The sequence below is a fragment of the Sciurus vulgaris genome (genome assembly GCF_902686455.1).
Source record: "Sciurus vulgaris genome assembly, chromosome: 6".
NCBI lineage: Eukaryota > Metazoa > Chordata > Mammalia > Rodentia > Sciuridae > Sciurus > Sciurus vulgaris.
The window spans coordinates 37,997,278-38,010,787 of NC_136466.1; the positions used below are offsets into that span (position 1 = coordinate 37,997,278).

A 13,510-nucleotide genomic window follows, 5' to 3' on the forward strand; every position below is an offset into this window, starting at 1 on the left:
GCTGAGAAGTGAGAAAGAAAAACTTGAAAATAAGAAATAAGCCAAGAGAACGTGTTCAGGTTTTACTCCCTCTGCACCAGCCACCTCCCGTAAAGGAGCTAGAATATGAGTACGAGACCACATGGTGGGGGGACTTGGTGGGCTGAATGGAGGAGCAGAAGGAGAAACAGAATGAGGCAAAGGAGAGGAATGAACAGGAGCTTCTGCAGTGGGAGGCCTGTAAGGAGATGACTCATCAGCTGGATCAAACTCAGAAGAGAAAGGATTAAAAGGGGGAGGAGAAGCCAAGAGTATGTGTTCAGGTTTTTGAGAAGAACATGTTCAGTTTTTGATGAGGAGAGCAGAGATTAGGTTTAGCATGAAAGAAAGGAAAAACACGAAGGGGAAAAGTCTCTTTCCATTCACCAGGTCGCCCACATATGTACTTAATTATAACTAGTATAATTAGGCATATAATTATGCCTAGTATAAAGCTAGAATTTAGGGTGTCATAAATAGACCATTCTGACTATCTAAAGGACAGTTTAGCTCTAATTCAGGAAACAGGTGAAGGTGTTTGAGATTGTTTAATAAACATCTCAGGGGCGAGTTTGCTGGGGTGGAAGTCCTAGATCCCATGGCGAAGATTGAGACCCACCTAGTTAGTGATCAATGGCATCCCATGACCACGTGCTAGGCAATGAGAAGGTTAGAACACAGGTCTGGTCATCACACAGTACCAGTGTCTACCGGGCATTAGCCGAGAGTTCGAGGAGCTGGTCAGGATTTCGAGCGAGATGAAAAAAATATAAGATGTGCCTCAAACCCTGAGAAAGAATCTCAGCACCATAAAATCAGGAATCCACCCAGCAACTAGAACCAACTATAGGGATCAGGGAGGCACCCCTACACCTCGCAGTCTTGAGAGCACCAGATTCAACGGCCACTTCTCAGATCAGCCCAGATGTGTTTAAGTGGTCTAGGGGACCTGTCTAAGGGGAACTCTCCAATTTGAAGTCCAGTGTTGCATGCAGAAAACTGGGCATCCAGGTAAATGGAAGGTGAGCCTCTATCCACGGGCGCTGGGGCTATTGGATGGGATTCCACTTGCCAGTGGAAAGACCCATCCCCGGTTTCGGCACCAGATGTTAGGGGTCGCTGGCTCAGTTGTGGCTGGTCGATAGCTCCCAGAAAAAACGCTCTGCAGACACGAGATCTCACGCAAGAGACTTTATTTATGCGAACGATTCACGTCCGCTTGGGGCGAAAAGAAGGGAAAAAAGGAGAAAGATGGCATATGGCTTCTCCCAGATATTAGAATCTCGCGGGCTGAAAGGAACCAATCGCGGAGGAGAATTCTTGCAGGCTGACTGATGAACCAATAGCATGTTAGGACCTAACGTGGGAGGCAGGAAGATGGCGACAGTATAAGCCAGAATCCTGTAACGGAAGAGGTGGGCGGAGCGCAGATTGACAAGTGGTTGGGAGGCCGGAAATTCCTGTAACTGGAGAGGCGGGCGGCTTTATACCTTACAGGTTACAAGGTGACTTTTTAGTTGACAGGAAACCCAACTCCACCAGCTTTGTTGATGGAATCCCTCAAGAATACCTGAAACCAGAGGCTTAAATTTTCTTTCTCACCTTTCCACATTATCTTCATTCTCTTTCATTGTCTTTAGGGAGCACAACTGCTGACAGCTCTCAAGCTTGACTTCCATCTATAGCACATTGCATCTGTAATGTATGAAGCTGCCCCGCTCCCATCAGGTACAGCCATTTTGCCCGACTCCCAACCACTTGTCAATCTGCGCTCCGCCACCTCTTCCCTTACAGGAATTTCCAGCCTCCCCACCACCTGTCAATCTGCGCTCTGCCTGCCTCTTCTGTTACAGGAATTTCCAGTTTACACTGTCACCATTTTCCTGCTTCCCACGTTATGTCCTAACATGCTAAATAGCTATTGGTTCATCAGTCAGCTTGCAAGTATTCTCCTCTGCTATTGGTTCCTTCCAGCCCGCGAGATTCCAATATCTGGGAGAAGCCACACGCCATCTTCCTCTTTTTTCCTTTCTTTTCGCCCTGAGCAGACGCGTTAGTCGTCCACATAATAAAGTCTCTTGCGTGAGACCTCGTGTCTGCGGTGCATTTTTCTGGGAGCTATTGGCGAGCCGCAACTGAGACAAGCGAGCAGAGCAGCACAGCGGGAGTGCGCAGCAGCAGCTAGAATTGCTGCCCCGGGTCCCAAGCTGAGTTGCATTTTTCCCCTTACAGCGTCTGTTTCTCAATACGAGTTTGAAAGACCCCAAAGAAGGCCTGATCTGGCCTGATCCCCTCACACAATCAATCATCTATGGCCAGATGGACATAATGTTGCCAGAATCAGACCAGTCAAGAAGCTGCAAACAGTGCTTGGAAATTAGGAGAACTCAAACTCCAAATTCTGCTCCCCCCTCCGGTTTCTCACAACATTTATAGGCTATCTGGTACCATGAATTTTCTAGTCCACATGACGGAAGGATGCGGGCAGAGTTTTTAGCAGGAAACAAGTTTATAGAAGCAGAGAGGCATTAGGGAAAGAACTGGCTCCTCTCACAAGGCCTTCCAAAAATCTCTAGCCTTGGGCCTGAAGCCTCAACAGGGGCATTTACACTTCAAAGGGGAGTAGTTAGATTCCTAGAGACAGTTTATTTACAATCCAAGAGGTAGGGGTCTATGGTGTTGATTAGGTTCCCTGAAGAAGGGCTGACTAAAAGGGGAGGAGAACTCTCCCTTTCCCAGGCACTAGTTTTCCTCTTTTATAGTTTATTTCACATCCAGGCCTGGTTTTGTCATCCATCACAATGACATTACAGAATGTCAGCTTTCTTGATCAATGGGTACTCAGTTATAGTTATAGGGGCTTTAGGGGGTTATATAGTTATAGGGTTATAGGGATGAGAAATTATGGTGTGCTATTGCACAGTAGGATGATTATAGGTTCCTCTCTCTGCTTCCTGGCTACCAGGAACAGAGCAGTGTTCCTCCACCATGCCCTTCTGCCATGATGTTCTGCCTCACCTTGGAGCAATGGACTCAGTCAACCAAGGACTAAATCTCTGAAACCCTGAGTCAAAATAAATTTTCCTTTTCTAAGTTGGGTATTTTGGACATAGTGATGAAAAGCTGACTAACACAAAGAGATACCTGAGAATGAAAGGGAAGTTGACAGATCAAAGAAGCTAGTATAAAAGCTGTGAGACCTACCTGAGGCTACCAGAAAGAAGGCTGGGTCTGGGGGTGAAGGGTGGCAGCCCACTGTATAAGAGGACAGACCTCCAAGGAAGGGAATGAGTTCCTCTCAGAGTTTTCAGACAGACATGCCCTGTCTTCTTTCCTATCTTTCCCTGTGCATGCTTGGCAGCCAGCCCTGTCATTGTCACTGCACCATCACTGCAGGCTGAGAAGGTGCTGCTGGATGAGAGTGGCACTAGAGCCTCTGTGTGGGAAAGTCAGTAACAAAGCATAGGGCAGTGAACAAGCCTGCACCTTCCCAGCCTCTCTTCCACCACTCATCCCTCCTCCCCACCCCATACCTAGCCCTGAGTTTGACAACTGTGGGTGGCAGCTTCTAGTAAGAGACTTACCTGGGTAGATAGAGGTACAGAGAGACTATCCAATGGTACAGTTGTAAGTTCAGCACAGTCCAAACCAGGAGTTTCACAACCTAGACTGTAACATGAGAAAGTCCCCCTCCCAACTCACCAAGAAGGGTTCAAACTATAGCTTGAGCTTTCCCCCTCTTCCCTAGGCACTCAGTCCTGGCCATGGAAACTGGTTCACATGGAAACTAGACTTTCCAAGATAAGATAAAAGACACTTAAGGGACATATACGCTACAAGAGAAGGACAACCTTATAAGGCTATTTTATCCAGGAAAAGCAGAGTTAATAGGCACAATAGGAACTTAACCTTTCTAAATATTATTCTAAAAAATAAAAGAGATTATTTTGGAAATATAAAGTAGAACATGAAATTGTAAAGAAGAACCAACTGTAGGACCATATGTGCAAAATATTATAGATGAAATCAAGAGCTCAAGAGTGGAGGGGATGTACCCAGAGACTAAATAAGTACACATGAAAATCAGGTTGATTTAGTACTATTTATTGTCACTGATGCAATAAATGATAGACAGCTCATCTAGGGCAGTGCTGGAATGAATCTTCTACCAGGGAGTCAAATACCAGTGCATTCCAGAAAGAGTTCAAAGGAAGTTTTGTGCTGTTAGGAAGTAGCTGTTTCATAAACATTCATAAGATTAGCATGCCTGTAATCCCAGAGCTTGGGAGGCTGAGACAGGAGGATCACATGTACAAAGCCAGCCTCAGCAAAAGCGAGGTGCTAAGCAACTCAGTGAGACCCTGTCTCTAAATAAAATACAAAATAGGGCTGGGGATGTGGCTCAGTAGTTGAGGGCCCCTTAATTCAGTCCCCGGTCCCAACAACAACAACAAAAAAAGAGATGTGCTCACTCAGCCCCACATATACTAAAATTGGACTAATACAGAGAAGATTAGCATGGCCTGTATGGCAAGGATAACATACAAACTCATGCAGCATTCCATATCAGGTGTGAAAAAAAAGATAAAAAGGACAGAGGAGTCACCCTGAAAGAACTCCTAAAGGCCAAAGCGGGAAGAATTCGAGCAACAAAATAAATGATGACAGTATTAGAGTGTAACTCAAATTAAAATGAACATACCTGAAACCATACTTATAAAAATAAATGCTTTAAGGGGAAAAGGCAGAGTTGGAGCCATGTGTACTGCTCCTTGGCCAAGGGAGGCCATTTCAATCAAATATGCCATGACCTACAGGGAGTTTCTGCAGTGCCTCTCATCAGTCAATTGATACTGATACAACCATGATAGGTTCTGGTTAAAATTAAAACTGTTCAGTTAGGCTTCAAGACTGTCTGCATTGATAAAAATGAAGCACTTGATGGAACCTGCTTGAATGTTGGTTGTATTCCTTCTAAGAGTTTATTGCATAACTCTTACTATTACCATATGGCCCATGGAAAAGATTTTGTGTCTAGGGGAATTGGAACATCTGAAGTTTGCTTGAATTTAGAGAAGATGATGGAGCAGAGGAGTACTGCAGTAAAAGATTTAACAGGTGGAATTACCCACGTATTCAAGCAAAATAAGTTTGTTTACATAAATGAATATGGAAACATAACTGGCAAGAATCAGATCACAGCTATGAAAGCCAATGGCAGCATTCAGGTTATTGATACTAAGAATATTCTTGTAACTACAGGTTCAGAAGTTACTCCTTTTCCTGGAATCACAATCGATGAAGGTACAATAGTGTCATCTATGGGTGCTTTATCTTAAAAAAAAAAAAAGATGGTTGTTATTGGTACAGGAATAATTGGTGTAGAATTGGATTCTATTTGACAAGGACTAGGTGCAGATGTGACAGCAGTTGCATTTCGGAGTCATGTTGGTGTAGTTGGAATTGATTTGGAGATATCTAAAAACTTTCAACACATCCTTCAAAAGCAAGGGTTTAAATTTAAATTGAATACAAAAGTTACTGGTGCTACCAAAAAGTCAGATGGAAAAATTGATGTCTATTGAAGCTGCTTCTGGTGGTAATGCTGAAGTTATCACTTGTGATGTACTCTTGGTTTGTATTGGTCAGCAACCCTTTACTCAGAATTTGGGACTAGAAGAGATTGGAATTGAATTAAATCTCAAAGGAAAGATTCTAGTCAATACCAGATTCCAAAGGAAAATCCCAAATATCTATGCTGTTGGTGATTTGGTTGCTGGTCCAATGCAGAGGATGAAGGCATTATCTGTGTTGAAGAAATGGCTGGGGGTGCTATGCACATTGACTACAATTGTGTGCCATCAGTGATTTCCACACACCCCAAAGTTGCGCAGGTTAGCAAATCAGAAGAGCAGTTGAAGAAAGAGGGTGTTGAGTACAAAATTGGAAAATTTTCCTTTGCTGCTAACAGCAGAATTAAGACAAATGCTGATACAGATGGTAGGATGAATACTCTTAATCAGAAATCAGTGGACTGAGTACTGGGAGCACATATTCTAGGACTAGTGCTAGACAATTGGTAAATGCAGCTGCTTTGGCTTTGGAATATGGAGACTCCTGTGAAGATACAGCTAGAGTCTGCCACATGCATCCAACCTTATCAGAAGCTTTTAGAGAAGCAATCCTGGATGCACCATTTAGCAAATCAATCAGCTTTTAAGTTAGAAGATATATTTTCTGAAATATTCAAGAAATTTTGATAGAGGTCACAGGATATGCTCACAACTCCATTAATTTCTACAACTGAATTATGAAACTTTTGGAAGGTATTTAATAGGCTTGGACAGAATGGAATAATTTATATTTTAAAATGTTTTGTTTCAGTGCATTAACACGCAGGCCAAAAAACTATGAATAGTAGCATCCTGCAAAGTTTCCATGCTACTTATGAAAGGCTTGACCTCATTGAATTAATTTTAGGTGGTTTTGTCTGATTCAGTAAAGTTGAATTTACTTTTATAAGGATGGAGCTGGAATATGATATGTCAACAGTTGTGTTTGTTTGAAGGAAAGTGATTAAGTTATTTTAAATTTGGTTTTCATATCGGAAACAAATCAGTATTAGAACAAGATTCAAATACATATGAACTGACTCGTGAATAAAATGGCCATCTCTTTCATTTTAAGCTCCGAAATTCTTGCAGTTTAGAGATAGAATTTATGTATTTAAGGTGTTTTTAAAGGTTCCACTGAAGTCTACAAATAGTTACACAGTTACTCAAGAGTTTCATCTATAGAACTTAAATATGAAATGGAGATTCAAATATATTATGGCAAGAAATGAAGATATCAAAATAAATGTCTTAATATTAAAAAAAAGATTTAATAAATAACAGGTGGAAAAAGGAAAATTCCCATTAGTAAGTGCAGAAGTAATGTGAGAAGCCAGGTGTGGTGGTGCACTTGTGTAAACCCCGCTACTTGGGAGGCTGAGGCAAGTGAATCCCAAGTTGGAGGCCAGCTTCTGCCACTTAGCAAGACCCTCTCTCAAAATAAAAAAATAAAATAAAAAAGCTAGGGATATAACTTGGTGGTGAAACATCCCTGGGTTTAATCCCATTGCAAAAAAAAAGTAATTTGAAAAATAGGATATTTGAGCAAACATCACAGTTAGAGTTACTCCAAGCAAGATCCAGCATATATGCTAAAATAGTGGGTGAAAGTTTAAGAAGAAGCAAGATATTTGCGTCTCCCCCAAAGTAACTAGCCAGTACTATGGTCTTCTGAAAACGTGCACAAATTCTTTGATGCCCTACTTCTGAAGGCAGAGATTAGTTCCCTTCCTCTTGCATGTCAAGTGGACTTGATGATTCTCTTTGTTTTATGTTTTTGTTTCCACATTTTAAAGGTGCATTATAACTGTACATAATGATGGGGATTGTTGTTACATATTTGTATATGCACACAATATAACAATATAATTTGACAAATATCACTCCCCAGCTCTCCCTCCTGCCCTCACTGCCTCCTTTCCTCTACTGATCTCCCTTTGATTTTCATGAGATCCCTCTGCACCTTTCTTTTCCTTTTTCCTCTCTAGCTTCTGCATATGAGAGAAAACATATGACCCTTGACCTTCTGTGTTTGACTTATTTTGCTTAACATAATGATCCATTCATTATGCAAATGACATAATTTCATTTTTCTTTATGATGAATAAAACTCCATTGTGTATATATACTACATTTTCTTTATCCATTCATCTACTGATGGACACCTAGGCTTGTTCCATAGTTTAGCTATTGTGAATTGTGCTACTATAAACCTGGACATGCATGTATCACTGTAGTATGATGATTTTGATTCTTGAGGATAAATTCTGAGGAGTGGTCTAGCTGGGTCACATGGTGGTTCCATTCCTAGTCTTTTGAGGAAACTCCATACTGATTTCCATGGTGGTTATACTAATTTACAGTCTCACCAACAGTGTAAAAATGTTCCTCTTTCTCCACATCCTCTCCAGCATTTATTGTTTGTATTCGTTTTTATTTTAATTTTTTAATATTTTTTATTTTTTGTATTCTTGATAACTACCATTCTGACTAGTGTAAGATGAAATCTCAGTGTAGATTTGCATTTCCCTAATCATTAGCAAATGATATTGAACATTTTTCATATATTTTTTGGCCATTTGTATTTCTTCTTTTGAGAAGTATCTAATTCATTTGCCCATTTATTAACTGGGTTATTTGATTTTTTTTAACACTTTTTATATTATAGATATTAATCCTCCATCAGAAAAGTAGCTAGGGAAGATTTTTCTCCCATTCTGTAGGTTCGTGCTTCACATTATAATTGTTTCCTTTGCTGTGCAGAAGCTTTTAAATTTGATGCTGTCCAATTTATTAACTATTGCCATTATTTCCTGAATTTTAGGGGTCCAATTGAGAAAGTTGTTGCCTGTGCCTAAAAGCTGTAGTGCTGACCCTAAGTTTTCTCCTGGAAGTTGCATAGTCTGTAGCCTAATTCTAAGATCTCTGGCCCATTTTGAGTTGATTTTTGTGCAGGGTGAGAGATAAAGTTCTAGTTTCTTTCTTCTACATATGGATAACGTCTTTCCCAGCACCATTTGTTAAAAAGGCTGTCTTTTCTCCAATGTATGTTTTTGGCACCTTTGTCAAGGATCAAATGATGGTAGATGTGTGGGTTTGTCTCTGTGCCTTCTATTCTGTACCCTTGGTCTATGTGTCTGTTTTTTTTGCCAGTACCATGCAGACATTTTACAACAGCTCTGTAGTATAATTTGAAGTCAAGTATCATGATACCTCCAGCATTGCTTTTTTGGTTTAAACTTGCTTTGACTATTCTGGGTCTTTTATTCTTCCAAATGAATTTTAGGACTGTTTTTATTTTCCTAGTTCTGTGAAGAATGTAACTGGTGTTTTGATGGGGATTATATTGAATCTTTATATTGCTTTTGGTATTATGGCATTTTAAAACAATATTCTATTTGCCTATCCATGAACATGGGAGGTCTTTCCATCTTCTTAGGTCTTCTTCAATTTCTTTCCTCAATGTTCAATAGTTTTCATTGTAGAACCTCCTTGGTTAGACTTATTCCTAGGTATATTTTTTTAGGCTATTGTGAATGGAATTGTTTTCCTGATTTCTTTCTCAGCAGATTTGTTGTTAGTATATAAGAAAACTATTGATTTTTGTATGCTGATTTTGTAAACTGCTACTTTGCCAGGTTTGTTTATTAGTTCATGACCCACTTTGAGTGAACAGATTATAGAAAGGAAAAAGTATAACTTTGTTGTGATAGAACCTGGCAGATACCAAGTGCTCAAAGTAAAATTACCAATAATATGGACACATTGATGTAATGTACCTCCTGATATGATGACAACTAGGGCATATCATATCTTCTTCCCCCAAATGTGTTTTTCTCAAAATACCATCCACTCTATAATGATGAGAAATTAACAAATTCAAATTGAGGGACATTCCACAAAATGTACCCTTCAAAAGTGTTAGTCATGAAAGCCAAAGAAAAACTGAAGCACTGTCAGAGATTGGAGGAAATTGAGAACTAAATGCCACATGTAGAATTCTGGATTGGGCACTATAGGAAAAAAGAGCCAGTAGGAGGAATATGAATAAAGCCTGTCATTTAGTTAACAGCATTGTTCCAATGTTAATTTCTTAGTTGTTTTTTTGTTTGTTTTTTGTGGTACAGGGAATTGAACTCAAGGGCACTTTACCACTGAGCTACATTCATAGCACTTATTTTTATTTTGATACAGAGTCTTGCTAAATTGCTAAGGCTGGCCTCAAACTTGCAATCCCCTTCCTCAGCCTCCTGAGTTGCTTGGATTATAAGCCTATGTCAGCATGCTGGTTACTTCTTAGTTTTAATAATTATACCATGGTTATGGAAGATGTTAATATTAAGGGAAACAAGATGAGGTGTATGCAGGAACTTTCTGTACTATTGCTATAGTTTGAATCATAAATGTCCTGTGTTATGGCTTGGTCCTCAGGGTAGTGCTACTGGAAGGTGGTAGAGCCTTTAAGAAGTGGAGTCTAGGCCAGGTGGGTTCAATCCCTGGTGCCAAAAATATAAAAATAAAAATAAAAGGAGGTGGGATCTAGTAGGAGGTCTTTAGGTCACTGAGGGCGCCCATCAGAGGAGATAACGGGTTCTCAGCCCCTTCTCTCTCTCTTGCTTCCTAACCATGAGGGGGACAGTTTTTACCTCAGATACACTCCCCACCATTATGGGCTGCCTCACACAAAGCAACAGGCTGACTGATCATGAACCTCTAAAAATTTGAGTCAAAATAATCTTTTATCTTTATAAGTTGAATATCTATGTATTTGTCATAGTAACAGAACACTAACTAGTACGATTATCTTTGCAGCTTTTCTCTAAGTCTGAAATTATTTCAAAATAAAATGTTAAAAATAAGTTGGCTGTGTGGTTACCATGTTAAAGTCCCTTGTTTGGTTACAAGAGAGATAAAACCAACTTAGAAAGAAAGAGAGGATAGGAATGAGCAGAGATCCAGGTGTGGTAGGGCAGGCCTACAGACCCAGCTACTTGGGAGTCTGAGGCAATAGGATCACTTCGAGGCCAGGAATTCATAAGCAGTCAGAGCAACACAGTGAGAGCCCCATTTTTAAAAAATGAAGGAGAGAATTAGAGAAATTAGAGAAGGAAGGAAGTTATAGAAAAGTTGAACAAAAACAAACCCTGGATCTTAAAAACAACCATATCTAGGGATGCAAATGACATCAAGGTTCCAGGTTTACCTTCTACGTCTTTGCTTTTTCCTGTTTGGTGTCAACCTCTTTGACCTCAAAATATCTTCTTCAAAATTGGGAAAAACAGCTGCAAATGGCTGGTGGATTTTACATCTTATGCCACCAGAGAACTTGGTTTCAAGGCTCTCGGTACCAAATTTTAAAATCCTCGTGGAAGAAATTGGTCCAGTCTGACTCAAGTCACTACCTCTGCACTAATTATTTGTGCAAAGTGTCCTGTAAAGACATGGTAGGTTCACTGGAACACTTATTCTACTTTATAGAATGAAGTGTTGCCTGATTCTAGAATTTTAAAAATGAAGGTAAATATGACCTTTACACAAAATAAACAACATGGCAGGTCTTGGGTTGATTGAATTGTTGGAGGAAGTCTCCAGGAGATGACAACGATTAGTTCAGTTTTTATGTAGTAGTCCACTACATGCCAGAACAAGACCTGACGCACAGTAGGTGCTCATTAATTTTTGGTCACTTCTCTCTTCTTGCTTCATCATCAGAGACATATAGTATATAGCCAGGTAGAGTTAAAAACACTGAGGAATTTTAAATGGAAAGTGACATTGTCAATTTCTTTCACAAACACTGGTATGCAGCAAAACTGTATAAGGAAGTTTGGCATTGCTTATCTTTGTAACTTAACCTTCAGTTATAGAATGTCCTGGTGGGGTTATAACTGAAGAACAATTAATAATGTCCAAGGATGCTACATATAATGACTGATGATGCTTTGTCTTCCCTTTTATTTTTTCAGGAGGTTAACAGTGGCTCTGTTTCTACAATGGATATTGCACCATGTTAAATGGAAGCCAAAGTCGAAAATGGATGTAAGAGTGGAAATCGCTGAGTGAAGTGCTGCATGCCTGTAATCCCAGTAACTTGGGAAGGTGAGGCAGGAGGATCACAAGTTCAAGGACAGCCTTGGTAACTTCATGAGAACTTGTCTCAAAATAAAAAATTTAAAGTGACTGCCCAGTCGCAGACATCTGTAATCCCAGCAACTTGGGAGGCTGAAGCAGGAAGATAGCAAGTTTGGGACCAGGCTAGGCAACTTATTGAGGCCCTAAGCAACTTAGTGAGACCCTGTCTCAAATTTTAAAAAATGAAAAAGAACTGGAGATGTAACTCAGTAGCAAAGTGCCTCCAGGTTCAACCCCCAGTACAAAAAAAATAATAAAAAGGACTAGGTGGGTAGCTCAGTGGTAGAGTGCCCCAGGTTCAACCCCTGGTACCGCAAATTTAAAAAAAAATAAAAATTATGCTTGTTACCCATTAAATTGATTTCACAACTCACTGTCTTGAATCACAGTATGAAACAGCACTGGAGTCATTTTCTCTCCCAAATTCATACTTTCTCCCAACCCTCACTCACTCCTCCTCAAAGGAGTCATTTATTTGAACAGGGAGTTGAGAAGCAGACAGCTGAAATGCTCAACTCAGCAGCTTCTGAGTTGCCCTTCTGGCTCTGCCCACCTGCCAGAACTGGGCTTTGGGTTGCTCCCTACTTCTAGGGGAGGAGAGTGGCGACATTTTTCTCTCCTTTGGCTATCTTCTGCATCTTCTCAATTAGTTCTAAACTTGGGGAGAGGAGGTGTTATTTAAGACCTCCTCAGCATACTCTCCCTATTCCTATCTCCAGACATCACCTATCAAATAAGCTATAGGAACTGCTCTACACAAGTGTTAACATAAAAATAAAATTTTTAAAAAGCTGGAAGAAATAAGTAAAAATTTAAGATGGCAGGAGAACAGCATAAATATGTAGCCAAAGGAAAGGGAAGTCAAGTAAGACGGAGTAGAGGGTGGGGGAAAGAGTCGGGATACAGAAGTACTAGGAACTATAAGGAAGTGAAGAGTTGTGACACTATACTGGGGGAGAGGCAGGCCCTGATGGGCACTGAAAGCCATTACTTCACAACCCTCCACAATTTGCCCCACTGAAGTGGCAACGATGCTGACAGTGCCCCCACTGAAATGCCAAAGGACGGCTATACCTCAGGCGTTTCTCGTTCCTTCTCATGTTGTTATCTGGAAGCCTTGGCACTTGGGAGTGACTGAGGACAAGGTAGTGGGCTTAAACATTGTGACTCCTGGCCCTGTCGGTTTTAAAGTGCCCAGGACCCCAACACAGCAGAGCCCTTGAGCTCCAGGAGGTAGTCAAAGGAGAGTAGAGGTTACTAGCAGTAGGGGACTGGTTCTAGTCCCATCTCTGCCACCCCATAACCGTGCATCCTGGATCCCAGGCATCTTCTTTCAATTTCCTCCCCTAAGTCTCGAAGGATGCCCTGAAGGTAGATTGCTTGGGTTTAAATTCAGGCTGCACCAATGTACTACTATGAGAATTCGGGGAGGTTTCTTAACTCCTGGGTCTCAGTTACTTTTGTACGACGTATTGTTGTTAAGAATTAATAGAGAAAAGCCGTGAGCCAAACCCTTGGCGCCCAGGAAGTACCCGATAAAAAGTAAGGAAATACTGCCGAGTCCCACCCTCCCCACGCTTAGCCTAGCAATCCGCACAGCATCTGGCAGAGGAAGACTGAAGTCTCCGCTAGCCGGCCGGCGCCCCCAACCCACGCCACCAGGTCGCGGGCAGCCTGTCGCGACAGCGGCGGTGCATTGTGGGGCTTGTAGTGCCGAGCTGGGGTTGGGTGGGTGGGCGCGGCCGCTG

The 13,510-nt window shown here is 41.1% G+C and overlaps 1 pseudogene across 1 annotated transcript; it reads left to right on the top strand.

Annotated features, from left to right (window-relative positions):
• Positions 1-4,867: 4,867 nt before the first annotated feature.
• LOC306664509 (dihydrolipoyl dehydrogenase, mitochondrial-like) lies at positions 4,868-6,302 on the top strand (annotated as a pseudogene). The gene has a single exon. The product of its transcript is annotated as a dihydrolipoyl dehydrogenase, mitochondrial-like (transcript).
• The last annotated feature ends 7,208 nt before the right edge of the window (positions 6,303-13,510 follow it).